This window comes from Genypterus blacodes, unplaced genomic scaffold (assembly GCF_046128005.1).
Source record: "Genypterus blacodes isolate CSIRO-AG114 ecotype Tasmania unplaced genomic scaffold, CSIRO-AGI_Gbla_v1 ptg000094l_1, whole genome shotgun sequence".
NCBI classification, from domain to species: Eukaryota; Metazoa; Chordata; class Actinopteri; order Ophidiiformes; family Ophidiidae; genus Genypterus; species Genypterus blacodes.
This window is the reverse complement of record NW_027466898.1, coordinates 2,325,662-2,345,862: the sequence shown is the minus strand read 5'-3', so window position 1 is coordinate 2,345,862 and position 20,201 is coordinate 2,325,662. Positions and strand designations below refer to the sequence as shown.

At 40.4% G+C, this 20,201-nt stretch overlaps 2 long non-coding RNA genes across 3 annotated transcripts; one reads left to right on the top strand and one right to left on the bottom strand.

Moving 5' to 3' along the window:
* The first annotated feature begins 975 nt into the window (after nucleotides 1-975).
* LOC143007792 (uncharacterized) lies at nucleotides 976-4,674 on the top strand. Of its 2 annotated transcripts, XR_012964520.1 has the most exons (4): nucleotides 976-1,124; nucleotides 1,667-1,769; nucleotides 3,172-3,316; nucleotides 3,571-4,674. It is a non-coding gene; the product is annotated as an uncharacterized LOC143007792 (long non-coding RNA). The 2 variants fall into 2 exon arrangements; XR_012964519.1 differs by lacking the exon at nucleotides 3,571-4,674 and having other exon boundaries at nucleotides 3,172-3,403.
* LOC143007793 (uncharacterized) lies at nucleotides 4,138-5,309 on the bottom strand. Its single transcript, XR_012964521.1, has 3 exons — nucleotides 5,066-5,309; nucleotides 4,533-4,648; nucleotides 4,138-4,275 (listed from the first exon to the last, which is right to left on the bottom strand). It is a non-coding gene; the product is annotated as an uncharacterized LOC143007793 (long non-coding RNA).
* Nucleotides 5,310-20,201: the final 14,892 nt, after the last annotated feature.

Below are 20,201 nucleotides of genomic sequence, written 5' to 3'. Positions count from 1 at the left end.
CAGGCAGAGTCACTGAGCCAAGCCTTTGTAGCCAGGATTTTTGTGGCTGCAAGACTAAGCAGTAACACATCGTTTCCATTGGTGGTAGTGGTTTTTAAGTCTTGCTGAAAAACCACGTCTGGCTCGGCGTGTCACATCATCCTGACCTACATCCATCACTACTCTGTTTTTCCTCTTCTCTTTCTTTCTTTCTGTCTTCCTGTCTACGAGTGCGTTCATGCAGGGGAATGAGTTCACTCGGCGACCACGAGACAATACCTCACCCTCCTTCTTCATCGCTCTATCTGAATCACAGGCTGAGGGAAGGTGGAAAACATCTCCAGCTCCCCTTTACTAATCTGCCCAAAACAAACAGCTGTGACTCAGTGCGGTTGTGTGTGTGTGTGTGTGTGTGTGTGTGTGTGTGTGTGTGTGTGTGTGTGTGGAGGGGGGGGATTAGCCAATCAATGTTGTGCTGTCCTGACTTAAGTTTCCAGTACCCCACTGTCCCTGGACCCATGCCGCTACAGTATTCTCCTACACACAGGGGGGGATCTAAAGGTCTAACTGGCTAAATGGTGGCCCGCACAATGACTGACCAGCTCATTACTTGGCAGTAAGAAGAAAAGTACTCAAAACCTTAGCAAATGTATATTAATCTACTTCCATAGTGCTCAAATATCAAAAGTAAAAGAAGTCATTGTGATTCATCACCTCTTGAGTGAGAAGCTTAAGGAAGAAAGGATGGAAGACAGTAAGGAAAGAAGGAAGGCAGGAAAAATAGAAGGAAGGACTGATCTATGCCAAAAATACGGTGGCCGAGAACCGCCACCGCTGCAAATAAAAGAAGCGCTGCAAAAATAAAAAGCTGGTGCAAAAATAAAAAAGGCGATGCAAATAAAAGAAAGTCTGCAAAAAAGAAACGCTACTGCAAATAAAAGAAAGTCTGCAAAAATAAAAAAGTCGGTGCAAAAATAAAAACGGTGATGCAAATAAAAAAGCCACAACGGAAGTGGGTTACCGGGGACTGTTTTTGCCGATGCACCTGTGTGAGTAGAAGACGACGCCGACGCACCTGTGTGAGGAGAAGAAGACGGCGACGACGACGACGAGAAGAAACTACGAGTAGGAAAACGAACTAGAAAGTAAGTGAACATGATAGTGTTTAATGTCGCTACGTGTACTTTTTAATGTGTTATTTGGTTAGGCCAGGTAACCCCAGGTTTGAAGGTGAACTGGAGAATGCCGGTGTATTGTTAGCTTCGGCTAACACGGGGAGACCACTAACCAGATGTCAGTTTGACATCATAGCTGGAGTTTGAGTTATTGGATGACATCGTTTTGTTAGCGTGATGCCATCACACTCATTTATTTAAGTAGCTTCAGATTCAAACAGCTTCAGCAGCATTGGAGACACACTTTCTGGACCAACATCTGACTGTGACTCTGTGAGTGAGCTCGTTTTGTGGTGACTATCTACAGTGAAGACAGCTTATTACTGTCGTTGTTGTTGTTTGTATCATTAATAATCATGCTAACAATAATCTAAGGCGTGGGTAACAGAAGTTATGTGGATGAATGTGAAGTTTAAGCTGTGTGGGGTGGCCAGGGACCTTTGAGAAAGAACCATGACCATAATGTCAGATTGAATCCTAAACTTGACTGTTTTTGCTTTGTCATTTACCAGGTCATGTTTTGTCCATTCTGTGGGGTGAACCTTCCATCCGTCCTGGTATATTGTGGCTCATGCTGTAGAAATGTCAGGTTCCTAAGGAGTCTTCAAGATGAAGGTACATTTCTTTCTGACAGTTAATGAGGTTCTTAAACATGATGGATTGCTATGCTTTTTCAGAGAATATACTGTCTGTTAGTCATGAATATACCACTTCATATGGTGAAATCCATAACAGAGGCATGTGGAATACAATGAATTTGAAGACATGAAAAATTAAGAAAGTTTCTTAGTCTAGTAGGCTACTGATCCCTGTAAAAAAATCCTATGCAACAATTTTGAGTGTTTTGCACTATGCTACTTTTATATAAAGACATTTTCAATTAATTAACTTTAACGAGTGCATTGAATAGCTTGATTCCTCAATAACTAATCACTAACTACCATGTCACCCACACATGATAATCTTAACAATCTCATTTATTCACCTCTGTAAAAATTGAAAATGTTCATTATGCAGTTCATCATTTAGCCTCTAATATAGTGTCCTCCGTCCTACCCCTCAGGTCCTGAAGCTAGTACTCCAGTGGATGAACTTATCCAAAAATATTTCACAGAGGGCCATAGTTATGAAATAATAGTGGACTTACTGAAAACCAAACACAACACATCAGTCAGTTTTCGCAATCTACAAAAAAGACTAAAACATGCAAGCCTGACCAGAAGGATCAACTACACTCCAATTGCTACTGTGCAGGCAGCTATTTCCGAGGAGCTAAAGGGATCAGGCCAGCTTTTAGGGTATAGAGCGATGTTGCAGATTCTGAAACGGAAACACTCTCTTGTCGTCAGACAAGACGATGCACCTAATGGCAGAGCTGGATCCATGTGGAACAGAGAATCGCTGCAGACGTAGATTTGTTCGAAGGGCATATCATTCAATGGGACCAAACGAAACCTGGCACGTTGATGGGTATAATAAATTAAAACCTTTTGGAATTGGCATAAGTGGCTGCATTGATGGCTTCTCCAGAAAAATTATGTGGCTGAATTGTGGAAAGACGAACAACGACCCTTCAGTAATTGCTCAAAACTACATCAACTGTGTAGTTGAGCATGGAGTTTTTCCAAAGCGGCTCCGCACAGATTGCGGCACTGAAAATGGAATAATGGCCGCCATTCAATGTACCATGAGATCAGAGCATGCAGACGAGTTTGCAGGAGCTTAAAGCCACATGTATGGCACTTCAACATCCAACCAGCGGATTGAAAGCTGGTTCCGGAAACAAAGGTTTCTGTCACTTTTAATTCATTTATGTTTTACTTGACCCTGGATTATTGTATTTGCTGTATGCATTTATATTATTTCTCAGTTTAATGTATATTGCTGTGCTTTTTAAAGGAAAGGGTATATTGTAGTGAAATCTCCAAAAGGCATGAGTCAGTAGTAAGTGGACTTGTACATTAATCTAAACCTCTTGAAGAACGATGACCTGGATGAATTTGTGTTTTCTATCTAGGAGCCAATTTTGGATGGATCTGTTCAGTGACTTGAGGGAGAGGCATCTCTTCAATGGCAGCCCTGCAAACACAAAGTTCACCTCCTGGAGTCACCTTATTTATTATTAATTACGTAAAAACTGAAATAATGTGGTGCTCTAAAATGTGGGTACTTAACTGCACTTGAAAATATTTTGTAACATTTTGATTATAAAATTTAAGATTCACAATAAAGTTTTCCCTCATGTGCAATGCTTTCTCTAATATTTGATACTTAGTTTAACCTAAGATCATTGCTTGTCTTTGGGTCTCTGCATCCTTGTCCTGTAAGAAACTCTGGAGATAATTGTAATGACCATGAAAGTGAAACTTAATTGATGTGTTGCTCAGTGTGAACACTTTCCTGTACTTGCTCCTAGCAATTGTGGTTTCCCAGCATCTGCCCAAACCCTGAACCACATCACCAGCATCATGCCAGTGCCAGCAACTCCTGCTGGGGATGAGCATGAAACTCTTTTTGGAGAACTGCAACGACAGAGTGGTGTAAGAGCTCCTTTGCAGTGGGAATCAGCTGTAGAGAACTACATCACCCTGAAAAACATGGCTGGTCTGTAAAAATTTTAGGGACATATTTGTGTTGTGACAACACCAAAACAAACTTCTTTTTATGTGTTGTATTTGCTGCTGCTGTATATTGCTGCTGTCATTTTCTTCTCTCCCCTGTCATTTGGCAGAGGCTTTTGTCCAAAGCAACGTACAAATGTCTGTAATAAAGTTGTCTATGCCTGAAAAAATCTTAAAAAAAAAAAAAAAGAACAGTCTGTAGTTTTTTTATTTATTTTTTATTTAAAGAAACAAGCTGAAGCTGCAAGCACATTCCTGATATCAAATACAATAAAAATGTGCGGTCTTGACAACAGTCTAAAAATGAAATGTTTAATATAATGTACACAAACATGGATCTCTAGGTCAGAGCGTGACACATTCTTTTAAGTAGTTTAAGCCTTGATTGTGTGACAATATTTTCAGACAAGGCTAAGTGTGAACGATAGACTATGTTTCGGAGCTACAATTACCAGAGCTGCTGAATCAGTGCTTGACTCTCCATCTGCAGGTTCCCATATCTGGAAGTAAAAAACAATATATCAGTGAGCACTTCAAATTTGATTGACAGAACTAGAGCTGAACAAATTTGAACATAAATATTGAAGTTTGTAAAATATGTGTAGGCCAGGACACTGCAACATTTACTGTAATTTAAAATGCTATTTTGGCACGTTTCATCAGAAACATGGCTTCTATGTAAAATCTAGAAACATTTTCATTTTCAGACAGAACTTACAATATAATCAATGTAAGACACAACAAATGTGGCACTCACCAATGTATCAGCTGCACTGAATTCTGCAGAGCTTGGACTCATGATGATCACCTCTGAATCCGACAAAGTAGTTTCGGAGGCTGCTGGTGTCCACAAAAAGGACAATTCATTATGATCTGCAAAAAACAAACAAAAAAAACAAGTATCATTAGGTTGCTTTGGACTTAAATTGCATGAACATTTTAGCCGTCAGTTCAATACCTCAATCTGACATTATGGTCATGGTATTTTCACAAAAGTCCCTGGCCACCTCACACAGCTTAAACTTCACATTCATCCAAATAACTATTGTTACCCACGCCTTAGATTATTGTTAGCATGACTATTAATGATACAAGCAACAACAACAACGATAGTAATAAGCTGTAGCCGTCAGTTGCTTCCACTCTCGTTAGTGGTCTCCCCGTGTTAGCCGAAGCTAACAATACACCGGCATTCTCCAGTTCAACTTCAAACCTGGGGTTACCTGGCCTAACCAAATAACACATTAAAAAGTACACGTAGCGACATTAAACACTATCATGTTCACTTACTTTCTAGTTCGTTTTCCTATTCGTAGTTTCTTCTCGTCGTCGTCGCCGTCTTCTTCTCCTCACACAGGTGCGTCGGCGTCGTCTTCTACTCACACAGGTGCATCGGCAAAAACAGTCCCCGGTAACCCTCTTCCGTTGTGGCTTTTTTATTTGCATCACCGTTTTTATTTTTGCACCGACTTTTTTATTTTTGCAGACTTTCTTTTATTTGCAGTAGCGTTTCTTTTTTGCAGACTTTCTTTTATTTGCATCGCCTTTTTTATTTTTGCACCAGCTTTTTATTTTTGCACACCAGCTTTTTTATTTTTGCAGCGCTTCTTTTATTTGCAGCGGTGGCGGTTCTCGGCCACCGTACAAAAATCTACTCGGGAAATTGTTTTGTAAAGGTGAATACTGGCTCATTGTGAATATAAAGCCAGGTTCAATAAAGAGAGGGGAAGAGTACAGCAGGAGAGGGGTGAGGCAAGAGGACAAGATCTGGAGGAGGGAGAGGAGAATGCAAAGAGGAAGATGAATTAGATACACAGGATAATAAGAGAAAGGAGAACCAGGGAGGATAGAACACTCATCGTCCCATATTGATCCATTAGGAGTAATCAGATTTCCAGGATGTCTCTGAGGAACAGTGTAAATGTGACAAAGGTGATACTGTCTAGGGCCAGAAAAATAGAAACACCTATACAATCTAATAAAATTCAACATGCAAGTAAAAAGCCACTTTGGTGACGATTGTCTTTCTAAGGTTGTTTGTGCAGCTATTGCCATGCATGAAGAGACAGAATATTATAAACACATCCTACTATGAAATCGACAACAACTTTCTAACCTGTGATCTTTCAACAACAGGATGTGGTTGTGATTGTGTACGTTTGACTGCTACATTACACATGCTACTTCATTACTGACAGCGTGAGGGATCATTGATCAGGTGTATAATTGGGGAATTCATTAGTTAAATGTTAAAATGTGAAAATCTCCCACGCTTCTCAAATAGAGAGGCTTTTACTGGAAACCAGGCACTGGAAAGTTTAAGTTATTTTGCAGCTAATACTTATAACCAAGCCAAAATCTCTGTGAATGGTTCTGGCTTTGGGTGAAGAGCTAAATCTGTTTAGGGAATCTGTTGCCGTGGCTCCTGATGCTGTAACGATGCCATGCTGGCTCCGGTCCCACTACTATCGTCTCCTCTTCCAGGAAGCCGCAGGGAACCATTGGGCACCATGGAAACCAGATCACCAGTAAATGTGATGAAGCATTATCGCCTTATGATGTTTATTCTTCATTTTAAATCCTACATTTTTGTGTAATTTTTTGTCTGTCGAGAATAGAACTTGGAATAAGCGTAGGTGTGTGTGGGTACCCGTGTGTGAGTGCGGGTATGAGAGTCTCTTTTCATGTGCAAGTGTGACACCAGAAAATGCCACTCGGAATCATAATCACCAGGCCCCAAAGCCCAGAGCTCATTTACCAGTCCAGAAAATTATAGCCACTACTTGGTCACTTTGTGTCATTAAAAACAATCTTAGACATTTAATAGCTCTGATTTCCCTAGACTGGTCTTCCATTTTCTTGTGCCTATATGTACAGTATATATGTGAACATCTGTGTGCTGTCCCCTCTGCTTGCAGCCATGCAAGTTTCAAAGCATTTTTGCAGAATGGCAAAACTGAGACCATTCTGCATCAGACCTGTTTTCCAACTCGGTGACTTCGCTGCATCGGTTCCGGTGTGGTTTGATAGATACAGGGGTTAAACTGGGTGATTCTCGGGGGTGGAGTCAGTCATCATGTACTTATTAATTATGCAGTTCTTGGAAATGCATTGTCTCTGTAAAATGTCTCCAGCCACATATTGTTAACCTCATCTAAACTGCCAGGTCATACTGCCTTGTCCGATAAATAAATAACAGAACAATGTTGTAGCTGTCTGCAAACATACATGTTTAAACTGATAAGAGACTGCCTCAGAGTAATGTAAAAGTTGGTTTCGCTTATGACTAAATTCTGGATGGGTGGCTGATAAGGTAAGTGGAACAAGCACGGTGGAAGCCACTCAGAGAGTGCAAGCAAGCAAGAGACAAATGTAAGCAGATGGTGAGAGCAGAAGACAGGAAGAGAAAAGGAGGGGTGAATACAGTGTACAAGACTTTACTGATAGCAGATGGAGATAGAAGAGAGGAAGACTGGGTCGCTTAGGGACAGCGAGGAAGGGAGCGGTGAGCGAGTATGCAGATGAGTGTGGGAGAAAAGCATTCACTGGCTTTAGACAGCTTGAGAAAATAGACAACAGAAATCCCACAGGAAGGTTCCGCTCAGGTAACGGCTGCAGTATTCATCCATCAAGCTGATAATGAAGCAATAACTCTTCTGGCATCATCCTTTATCCTTTATTTCTCTCATAAAAGGAGGGAGTCCCGTTCACCATTATCAAGGCAAATGAGTCTGATTGGATGCAAAAACCACTGGCTTGAGTTATATTAGACTCTAATAAATCACTGAGTAACTAAACCCTAGGATGCAGCTGCATGAAACGTCCCATAGTTCCTGCTGCTCTTTACATTGTAAAAGCACCAGCATCCTGTTTGTGCCATACTTCCGCATCACACACACACACACACACACAGGAGTAGTGTGAGAACCAGCAGCTGCATGAGTATTTGCTTAGCTTGGATAGTTATTATATCATATAAGAGCAAAGTTTAGTTTTCAGTACACAATCCCCTTGAGCAATAGTTTAGAAAGCCCTTCAGTACTCATGCAGCACAGATGCATGCTGGGGAGCCTTTTTAAGTGGCTTCTACCCTGCCTGTGTTTTGACAAAGCAGCATATCTAGATTCATCCGCTATGAGCTTTCCAAGAACTGATTTGCTCTTTTGAGAGTCAGCGTATGTGTGTGTGTGTGTGTGCATGTCTGTGTGTGTGTGTGCGCGTGTGTGTGTGCGTGTGTTTGTGTGTGTGTGCGTGTGTGTGTGTGTGTGTGAGAAAGCTCAAGTCCTCATCCATCACAGCCAGCACAGTCAGGGTGAGAGTAAGTAAGAGCTGCATCATATCCAGCACTATGACTGAGAGAGAACAAACAAAGGCTGAGCGTTTGATGGGAAAAGTTCAACCCTCAACTTCAGCTGTCATTCCCATTACTGCAGTCGGATTAAAGAGTTTATTTCTACTTGATGAATTCTTCTTCTAATATCACTGATCATTCATTATCATGCACAGGGTTTGCATGCAGCAACAAGCACAGACATCTGTGTTTAACTCAGCTGTGATTCAAAGGAATCTGGTCAGACGTTGGCCTGGACGGAGATCAGCACCGCAGCTGTTTTCATCACCTCACTCAATTCTGGGAAAGGACTAGGTGAATCAGCTGCCAGGGGTCACTGAGTGTGTTTGTGAGGGGACCGTGTGTGTCTGAGAGAGAGAGAGAGATAAAGAGAGGGAATCAGTTGTAAATGAGGTCAGTGAGTTGGTGGTATGGGAGTGGCAACCTTGTGTTGCCTTCAACCCACGTGTGTATGTGTGTGTGTAAAGATAATGTATGTACGTGACCAAATATGCATGCTGCGTGTGGAATCTCAAATAGATCTGTCTCCTTCCTTCTCTCTCTTCTCTCTCTCTTCTCTCTCTTTTCTCTTCTGTCTCTCTCTCTCGCTCTCTCTCTCTCTCTCTCTCTCTCTCTCTCTCTCTCTCTCTTTTCAGGGGAAACCGTGACTTAAGAGTTACGGTATTTGTGATTTAAATGTGAACTAAGGGGGCTCCCCAGCGCGATGGAACAGGACTACTGAAATGACTATTGTAACCACGGTTGTGTGTATCTACGGATTCCTTACACTAAAATCATGCGAAAAACTAAGAAATTAATAATTGTACAAATAAAGAATACTTTTGGGTTTGAATGTCATGTTTGTGCAGACTTGAATTATGGAATAAGTGTATTGTTTAGCTATTATGTGTGGATGCCATCTTTGTATTTCCCTCCTTGTCTGTGTTGCATGTGTGTGTGTGTGTGTGTGCGAGAGAGAGAGAGAGAGAGAGAGAGAGAGAGAGAGAGAGAGAGAGAGAGAGAGAGACAGACAGACAGACAGAGAGAGACAGAGAGAGAGAGGTACCTAAGTGACTGTGAGACAGACCAGAGCTGCAGTAATAACCAGACATGGCCATGAAACCGCCTCAGTGTCTTGGAGATGCTCTGTCTACCTGGAAAGAATGTGACCGGCAGCAGCATGACTTTAACTGTCCATTTGCTCCCAAACATCTGAGTTTAGTGTCGTTTTAATGGTTTTAATGGTATTAATCGACCCCATAAAAGGAGAAAACAGGAAGGCAGCATTTTGTCTTCAGAGAAAGCACGCCTCACTTCACAAAAAAAACCTGTGTTCGATTCGTGATTTCTGAAGAGATAAAGCCTAGTGGAATATAAATTATTGACAGTCATGACTGTGTGTTGTTTCATTATCACTAAACCGCACAGAAAAGGCGGCCGAGATAGTTTCAGTGTGTCAGAACTGAACAGTTTATGAGTGTGTTGAGGTCAGCACAGTCAAAGAAGTGAAGCATTAATCAATAACAAAGCTCCCAGGGCAGATCAGGGCCTATTGGCTTTATCTCACTGGATGCATTTCTGTAATCGTGAAATTTTACAACTTTGTGCAACATACCCTTCCTACTATACTGAGGGGAAATAATAAATATCACAATAAGTCCCATTTAAGACTTTAAGCCATATTTGACAACTTATTTCTTAAAGGCAGTTTCCAAAGTTTTGACTTATACTGTATGTTTAACATGCCTCAAGCTACTTTAAATATAGCTGAGAGTGGGCCGTTTTGTTTTTCAAATTAAGTAACAATTCAATACTAATTTTGATATTTACTCAATGAGCACCGAAGTCATTTATAAAGTGTCGAAGTTCAAGATCACACTGGTTTACTGGCCACACCTTGAAAAACCATCTGAAGTTGGCTTTTATGGTGGATTCTGGCTTTCATATTGTGAGAAGTCCTTTAAGGCTCGCTGGTGCTGCCTGGAGAATGTCTCAGAAGCAAGAGGAATGCACTGACGTCATTGTTTAGCATTCAGATAGGGCTGCGGTTCAGGGAGTTGCTAGTTGTAAAGCTGACTTAATCTCCTCTGTGTCCTCCCCGAGCAACATTGCAGCATTTCCATATGCTTATATAATTCCAGCAGTGCACAGAGCTGATGTGTGCGTCGAGAGTTCGCATGTAACTTGGAAAACAAAATCACTGTGGGCTGAAGCTTTAACCTGAAGAATTTGATCCTAAAATAAGATGTTGTCAAAAGACCTGCATACATTTCTAGTGCTAATTGCAGAAGTACGAACGATGAAGATGAAAATCAACAAATATTTATATTTCAATGTCCATGCATGAGACTGATATACAAATATATCTTGTTATGTTTCAGCTTCTCCTTCCTTTTCTTCTTCTTCATGTGCTTCGCCTCGCTTTAGAGGTTTTAGAGACTTTGTTCATGCCTTTGAACACTGAACACTGTGTGTGTTTCCAAGTAAACTTTGATCTGATTAATTAATGTGGATCTTTGTGACCTTCCTGCAAGTTTGCCTGAAATCTCTCTGGTTAAGATGCATTCAGGTCGCCATCAAAGCTTACTTGACAGTGTCCATGTTAAAAATCAACGGAACAACACCAACCAGCTTACTTACAGCCTGGATCTTCAAAGTTTTGAAAGAATACCTAATAGGGTTGTAATTCACTTGTTAATATTTGTTTAGTTCCAAGTGGGAAACAGTAGGTAATCAATCAATGTCAATAGGACATTTATGGATTCTAAATACAAATCCTCATGTCAGTGAATCCAGTCATGAAATTATCCCTTTCCCCAAGTATAATTTCTGTGTACAACGCACATGTACATACTTCATGTTTAACTAATGAGGAAAGGGATTACATAAGTCATGAAATAAAATAACGTGGTTTGTCAAAGCAAAGGAAAAAGCCTTTGGTTTGCTGCAGTTAATATTCAAGCTCTAAATGGATTTTGCCTCACTTATGCATTATAGATGTGGCCTGTGCGACTGCTTAATCAAAAAAATTGGCACAGGGCTGAGAGAGGGGCTCATCACTTTCAATTTAGCCATCACGCTGGCAGCACAAACATGGCGATGTCACAGGGGCCGCCATGCTCTTCCAGGAAAACAACACAAAGCAGGCTGAATGAGCTGGCTGACATTTTAGATACAAACACACATGGGTGGGCAATATGAGCCCACCTCCCCTCCCTCTGTGCCGATACCTGCAGCCCCGCTTTGTTCTCCTCTTCAGGTGTGGGAGGTGCTACACATTCACAGACGTCACACACAGAAGCACAAACAAAGCATCACGTTAATGCAAATGCACACACAGGAACAAGTATGCACGCATGCATCAAGTTTGCACGTCTTTGGCTCTGAGAAGGGTTTGGTGGCTCCCTTTCCGTGGAAGAGGGAGGGTGAGATAAGAGTGGGCATGCACTTCTACAGAAAAACGTCACAGTTCACAGGCAGCCATATGACTGATGATATTTAGAGAGAGAGAGAGAGAGAGAGAAAGAGAGAGAGAGAAAGAGAGAGCGAGAGAGAGCGAGCGAGAGAGAGCGAGAGAGAGAGAGAAGGGGGCGTGGAATGGTTCGGATGTCAACAAACTCTTCCAGGACCTGTGCCTGATGAATGAGCGGGGTGTTGCTTTGTTGCTGTGGAAACATTTTGACACTGTTTGCTAAGCACATACACTCAGTCACTATGATGAAGCCAAATTGTTTGCCAGTATGTTCACTGAAGCTTCTTTATGGTTTGTTTACACTTCTCTCTGTGTCCAGCTTATTGTTCACTGTTCTACTTTGATAGCTTAAAAGCAAGATTTAATTGAATGCAGTAAATTGTGAGCGAGTGGTTACACTGTACCCAGCTCTAAACAGTGTTCAACTACTGTATAAGTACAATTTTAATATACTGTATGTATACTTTTACTTGTACATATACTATATTTCCATTTGGAGACACTTTCCTACTTCTCTTCTTCTGCACTTCAGCAGGTTAGACTGTGTGACCTATGCCTGTTGATGTGAAGTGTTGCAACAAGCAGGATAAGGGGTTGTTTACAGGAATTCTTGTTGATATATTCTTCATAATGTTGACACAATTATATATAAACAGGCATAGAGTCCACACTTTTAGTTTCCTGTCTCTTCAAGTTCACCGAAAGACCAAATTGTCTGTGAAAGAGATAACAGCTGTGTTTTGATGCTGTAATGCTTGGATAGGAAGGGGAAACCTCTGAAAACCATTTACTGTGTGGGATCATGAATAAAGTTTTGAATGCAGGAAATTCCTTACCATTTTCACTAAAAAGAACCTCTCCCCACACTGATGTGATTCAGTCTCAGAGCAGAGAAGAAGACATTTCTCTGTTTTGATCCAGTAGTTTTTGTTTAGGTTTAACAATCCCCATTCCTGCTGTGAGTCAACCTTGACCTCAATGTGACATCATCGTCCACCTGCTGCTGAAAACAATATTGTTTCAGCTCACTCACTGATTGTTCAGTGCATCATTGTATTTGGAATGACTGTAGTTGTTATGTGCAAGTACAGCTGAGAGAAAGCGGCTCATATGAAGGCTATGATTAGTCTACTGTCTCGCTAAAACGCAAATTGTCGTGCATTATTATAAAATAACACTGTGATATGATACAACTTGATTTATTTATATTTTGTATTTTACTGAACAGAAAAGCCAAAGTACTAGCTCTACCTTCAGCTCTCCTCTGCATGTCCCTCTCATGCTGTCCACATGCTGCACTTTATGACAAAACAACCTCCGGATGTTTCGCAACCACGCAATATAATAAAATGCCTTTGCCACGCTGTTACCCTGTGTTCCTGGGTGAATCACTGTGCTTATCAATCATTATATGCCATAAATGTAGCATAAATGGATTGGGTATATCAGCTTATATCGCTTTTCCTTCCTGTAGAAGTTTATTATTAACTCATCATACACGCAGGCTATTTTACAAAAATTCCATCCAGGCAAAGGTGATAAATAGAAATTGGCAGCCCTCTTCACACGAGTCAATGCTGCTACACGTCTGCCTTCATTCCTCAGCTAATTAAAACACGCACAGCAGGAACATGTAGTACGTAGTTGGATGCCAAACTCAGGGTGTCAATACAATGCATTTGAAACAGCAGCGCCACAATGAATTCCATATCCAGCTTAAATATCGTGCAACGTGTTAATATCAGAATAATCGAAATACAGTGAATGCAAAAAGGAAACCCCCTGTGTAACAACCTCCATAATGTGATCTGAACACAATCCAAGCAGAATCCAGCTTATGAGAATGTGTTTTGATGCCAGGTGTAAATGTAAGACCCAACCCATTTAAGCTTTGTTGTCATCAAACATGTATTTATTTCCGTATTACACAAAGTTTTTTTTATATTTGAACTCCAATCCAACATCCTGTATCATATTCAAATGCGTCAAACCAGAAAACAAAGATGTCAAAGTTATCACCTGGAGCTTTGTGTGACACCTTTCTTTGTATGCCTTTTATCTTTACTTGATGTTGAGCAAACCACTTTGTCAGTGTGTGTTTTGCATAAACACACAAAAAAGTAATCACTCATTAGAACTGTCATGAACACACACGCCCACACATCATTTGGCACATCAGTACAATCATATTCCACATACACGGCCCGTGGCAATGACAGCATGCAGAACTGCAACTCACTGCGTTGTGCCAACTGTGTGTCCTTTTAATACTCTGCAGTCACACCCAGAACATCACTAGCAGTTACTATGGCATTACACTGATAACATTGGGGTTCTTCTATAAAGGTATGATGACAAGGTATAACAATGGGATGTCTTTGTAGACGTGCAGACCTGTTGATAGGCTCTGGAACCTTAATGACTTGCTGGGAAACAATTGCAGTGACAGCAGCATGATGCCGTCATAGATACTGGCAGGACAGCTTTATCCAGAGACACTCACATTACCATGGCTGTGGACATTTTAGCAATGCAAATCAACCCCCGTATGAGCGGTAATGATAACATCACCTTACCAGACACACAATGTCTCCTAGCTCCCTGCAGCTTTGGTTGTGGCATTAGATTGAAAATACTTTTGTTCTATTTTCGATGCAATAGGATGCCTGAGCTCTTGATTCAAGAACTTCTCATTTCTGGGCTTATACATGAAGACCCGAATGATCTGTTTACATATCTATTGTTCAGCTTGTGAAGTAAAAATTGATCTACAGATTACAACAGGATATGAACGCTTGAATGATTATTATTTTCCACTGCCATGTTTCCCACTGTATGTGAACAAACCCCATTAATGCTACAATACAGGACAGAAACAATACACAGGAAATCTCCACTAAATGCTTAAAGGATGCTTGCAGTTTTATCTTGATAGTAGGAGTGTGTGAACTACAATTTCATTACACTATTTGTACAAACAAGGCATCAACCTGAAAAACCAAAGTGGATATCCACGTTTCTTAATTCTTTGCCACACCCTTTGACTCTACACCTTTTCTTCTGATACCACACCCATCCCACACAAACACAAACACACACACACACACACACACACATACACACACAAGGCAAAACATTCACTCTACTCATCTAGCTAAAGCCTTTTGTTTTGTTCCATGGTCAATCGATGCTTTGCCTTTACATGTGCTATGACGCATAAGAGGTGTGTGTGTTGCTATTGCTGTTTTCGTACTTTTGACTGTGACTCATATCCTTCTGCATTTGCTATATTTGAGTGAGTTCATTACAGAACAAATTGTATCCATTTCCTACATTCTATTTCTTGTATAAAGTGTAGCTGTAGGTAAAAACATGAATTAGAAGCCCCTGTGAGGGTTCACTTCTCTTTTCTTGCTTACACCTTTTTTCTGTTTCAGGTTTCTGTCTCCTCCCTTGATTTCTTGACTCTCAGTCCCATGATTCCCCAAAAGACTATTCTAATTCTGCAGGTGTTTCAGTCTCATTTGGGGGGTTTTCTTTTTGTTTTTATTGAACCAAACATTTTACATGACATTGCGCATACAATTATAGGATATTTTGGGGATAATTTCTCATACAGAAAGAGGGGGAAAATGAGAGAGAGAGATAGGGAGAAAGAAAGAGAGTTGTATTATTATTACTATTGTTGTTGTTAAACTTAATACTAGACCCTGAGGTAGAATAGGCAATGTGAGGTACAAGTACATTGAAATTGAAACAGGAGGTTGTGAGAGCATGGCTTAGTAGTGTAGATGCAGAGTTCAGGATGGCATCAGTGACGTTGATGCGATGATCTCATAGGGTAAATACAGTTTTTACAGGATGATGTCAAACAGCAATGTAGGCTAGTACAAATCGCATCATAGGCTGGGGTGAAGCGAAGGCGAGAAGGAAGAGAAAAAACAAAAACAAAGAGAGGACATCCCACCCAGAGACCCAACCCAACCCCGCGTCCATACAACCCCGTCCTGGCTCGCCTGGGATGTAAAATAAAATGAAAAAATATAAAGGAACTATTCGGTGTTCAGGTTTTTAGTCACTGGTCTGGCATAGCCTGTAGAACTGTGAAGTAAGAGAAGCTTAAAATAGAGATGCGATCAGTGTGGCCCCTGATAGTGTACTTGATTTTCTTGAGTTTAAGAAAATACATTGTGTCCTTCAGCCATTGCGAAATAGAGGGAGGTGTGAGGGATTTCCAATGGTGGAGCAGGCGGCGTCTAGCAAGCAGAGAGGTGAACATGACCATTTCCTTTTGTGAGGTGTAAAATTGGCATGAGTCAGATGGGGTGCCGAAAGCATCTGTTTTGTAGCATTTTTGTCATCTTTTATACAAAGCGCTTCTTGATTTTACTCTTGGGGAGTATTAAAGCTGCAGGTTCTTACTCCACATTTGGTGAGCCATCATTTGTACCTTTGGCCAAAATAGAGATGCAATTATTTTTGACAATGGCAAACTTTTGTTATTCCCACCCTGACCCTTGCTAATATAAAATGATTTAAGATGTTAACTATACTGTCGATCAGACAGGACCTGTTGACCTCAATATGTTTCTTGTTTGAGCGGCATTGTCACACCTGGTGCGAATGATGCCAACTTACTTTTAACTGGATAGAACACTTCATTGTTGAACAAATGGAAATTAGGTTGAAAGAAATCCCTACTGACAACAGATTTCCAGTTCCCTTCTCCTTCCCGCAAATGTAGACTCACTTCCTCATACTTAGCCCTGTCGACCCACTACACCAAGTGCCTCACTGCTGACTCCAAGTCAGCTGTTCTCTGTTGTTCCCCTGTGTGACAGCTGCATTCCTTCTGTGACGCACATGGAAACACATTTCTGTTTGTGATGTTTTGTTTACTTCTCAGGGTCAATTAAATCTCTTAGAAGTGAATCACAATGTAAATCTTTGGGGGTAATACACAAAACACAGTTCCACACAACCATTTTCTCTCATTCATATACAGTACCTCGGTTTACTGGCCTGTTTTATCATTATAATGTGGTGGGGATTACTTCAGTATTTCTTCATTTACATGTCAGGTCAGCAATGGTTCATAGTCCCTGATATGTAAATGTGTATGTTAAGGATAAATATACTTAATCAGTTGATTTACATTTCAAATTAGAGTACCATAACTACTGTCCTTCTTAAGCATTTGTGCTTAAATGGGTCTCTAAATCTCTTGACAAACTATATAATCATTATTCAACCCGGCTCTGTTACATATTATGTATTCTGCTCAAGTTACAAAGCTCCCACCACTTATCCACATATTCCACTTCCCTGGTGTTTCATCGGTGCCATCATTATGTGATTGCCATTAAAGTAATTGTTGGAAAAGCATCATTAATTGATGAGTTACACAAGTGACCTGATTCCCAAGTAGTTAAATGAGCTCAGCATGGTGCCACAGCAGCACTGAGACTTCTGTAGAAATCAGCATGAAGGCATTGTGATGGTAACTGTCCTTGATTCTCTATTGTTGCTAAACGGCTGCTGTGACAATAGGTCACATTCCAGTCCCGCTGGTCCCTGCAGACGTCCTGGCTATCGTATCTGAAAGGACAGATGAGGTGTGAATTCCTGCATATGTATAAGCACATGTGTGTCAGGGGTGTGGGTTTATCTTCTGTGTGTGTGGCCTGGCTCATTTGTGTGATTACCCCACTGTCCTACCGCAGTGAGACAGAGGAGATGAAGAGCCTGTTGGAACATCACGTGGGTGGATTCAACCTCGATGGCGCCGTTATGGCACCACGCGGGGTAGCCCCTTCATCTACATGCTTGGTGGCCTTCATCCCCTTTTACAGAAGACAAGAAAAATGTGCAACAGGCAAAACATGTGTGGAACTGGACTACAGAGAAGAGGTTTTGATTCAGATTATTACTTGTTTATTCTATATACCATAACCATAACATTCAATAGGTGCCCAGTATGATTTTGGTCGTTGATATCTTAAAGCTGAAGAAAATTATTTTGGTTTGTGTCTTGTTTTTAATCCATGCTGCCTTTTGGATCAAAAACTCACAGCTGAATTAAATTCTAAAACCAAAATCTCCATCCATATTCAGTAACCATCGATCGCTAATCCCCTCTAAGTTTTTTCATGTTAAATCTAAAATCTTGCCCTGGGACACGTGCTCATTAAAACATATTACCATGTGGGGATCAATCAGTAATTGGTTGACAACCCATATAGAGTTTTGAACCACAGAAGGCATTCTAGAAAGAATTTCCCCAGAGAAACGCTTCATTTCCATGAAGAAACAGCCAATTCCCATTTACTTTTTGACACACTATTGATTCCTAAAGGAGAGATGTTCATTTCACTTACCCTCATTCACAGAAGGGCCAAAGGTCAGGGTCAGGTACAAACCAGCATTTACATGCATGTTAAAACTTCAATTATGCTGGGATTAGAGAACTAAATTGGCTTTTTTTTTATGTTAAAGTATGCTATCTCTGTCTGTATTTCCTCAATGGGCAGACTCGCCCCATGCAACACCTTTTCTGTACTAGGATGCTGGCAGCATCCTGTTGATATTCCATGCATTTATATGGCTTGGTTACATGTGTTTCTTTTAATCGTTTATTGAAGCTAGTATGAGCCAAATAGCTTCTTCGAAGACACTTCAGCAGCTATCAAAGTCTCCCTGCACACAGAGATCCTCTTTGCCTGTGAGGCTTATGAGCAAGACCTGCAAAAACATGATTCTGCGAAAATTACACAAAAAGACTGAAAGACTGATAAATGTTTCAATTCAATTGACATACACTGCACACAAAGAGCAACTTGTGTTCATTAGTGCACCGTGCATCATACAGCTCTACCAGGGAGGTGATTGACAAGACAACAAAACCAAGCCTACACAAAATATGTACTGTATGTCTAAGTACCGATTCAAATGTTTGTCCAGTTGCGTACCAAATTGCACCTATTAATAGTCTTTCATGGTAAATATGTCTGATTTCTAGATTGGTGTATTATCTTTGAATACATAAATGCAAATTCCACACCAATCCTCTGTCTCTCAATGATAATTTCAAGAATTCCTGGATTCTCACCTGGGGTCTGCATTAGATCCAGGGGAGAATGCCCCAACGTTCCAAGTTTTCTCACAATCGGTTCATAACTATTTGAATAATTAACAAACAAACAAACATAGCCTTGGTGGAGAAAAAACGATTCACCAAAATCCATTTAACAAGGCTATGTGAGAACCATTTGTTTGACAATTCAGACGACACAAGAATGTATTGTCTTCAGAAAGTACTCCTCGAATAAAACCAATATTCACAAAATGTCCTGACCATGACACTAGACACTATACAAGTTGTGCTTACAACAGAGTTTTGTTGTATTTTATTTGTAATGTCAAGGTCTGAACTCCAGACAGTTATCTTTTATTTAGAGAGTATGGGAATGTAGAAGCAACACATTTATTTACTTTATGTGAACATATTGAACTTTAGGAAATGCAGGAATTTAGTTTACATGCATCCCATTTCAGTGTGCATTCATTTGAGATATTTACATTGCCTTCCTGCCTTCAGAAAAGCTAGTTTTTTACCTCAACATTATAAGATTTACCCAATATTTGATTTTCAGTTAAAAAATGTACAAAAAGCTGTAGTTTAGTATAATGTTTGGCCCCTCCTTTCCTTTCTGGTGGCCACACAGTCACAGATTTAAAAGAGCACTTAAACTTGGCCACAGCATAGTTCTGTTTCTCATTTGGCTAAATAAAATTGCAAGTCATCTTATTCATTTGGTAACACACTGCCAAATGCCTGTGCAGAACATTCTGCCGACTTACAGATATCAAGTTCTTGGCCCTACACACCTCTACCACTGGGTCTGTAAGTCAGCCACGTGTCTCTCTTTCAAATAAACGCACTAACCCCCAAAGACAAATCTGTGTATAAAGATTGTGTGTCACATTAACATAATTCAAATGCCACCCTATAAATGCTCTGTCTTATTTAGAGGGATTTGGAATAGGACTTGGCTCCCAAATTATCCAAAATATCGTTTTAAATGATGTGGTCTCTGTTCGCTTTACAATATAACAACTCACACTGTGATATTTCGCAGTGCCAAACTTAATTATGGAGTAAAACCTACAGATAGATTAGAATTGTTGGTCCATTATGTGGGAACAAGGGCAACTCGTTCTTACAATGGGAGAATTCTTAACTTAAAGTTTCTCTCCAAATGTATTGTGCTCATTTTATAGACCTTTTACGGCTCAGAATTCAGAGATTATAGTAATTACCTTCTGAAAAAGTCCATGCTTCTTTGAGCAGTGGATGTCTCAATACATCCCTGATAAATGACAGAACATTCTCATGATTCTCTTGTGAATTTATTGCATTGAAGAGAGCCGTTGACTGATGAGGATTTCCTTGGGGAAATTATATTTTAATGTATTGAATGAGTAGCTAATAAATGTAGCATATAGTCTAAGTGTTCTATGCCAAAGTAACAAATGCCAAAAACGCTCAGATTACTCTAATTACACTATCTTACAATTATCTTGACAACATTGTGGTTGTCTCACATTGCAAATTACAGCAGTGA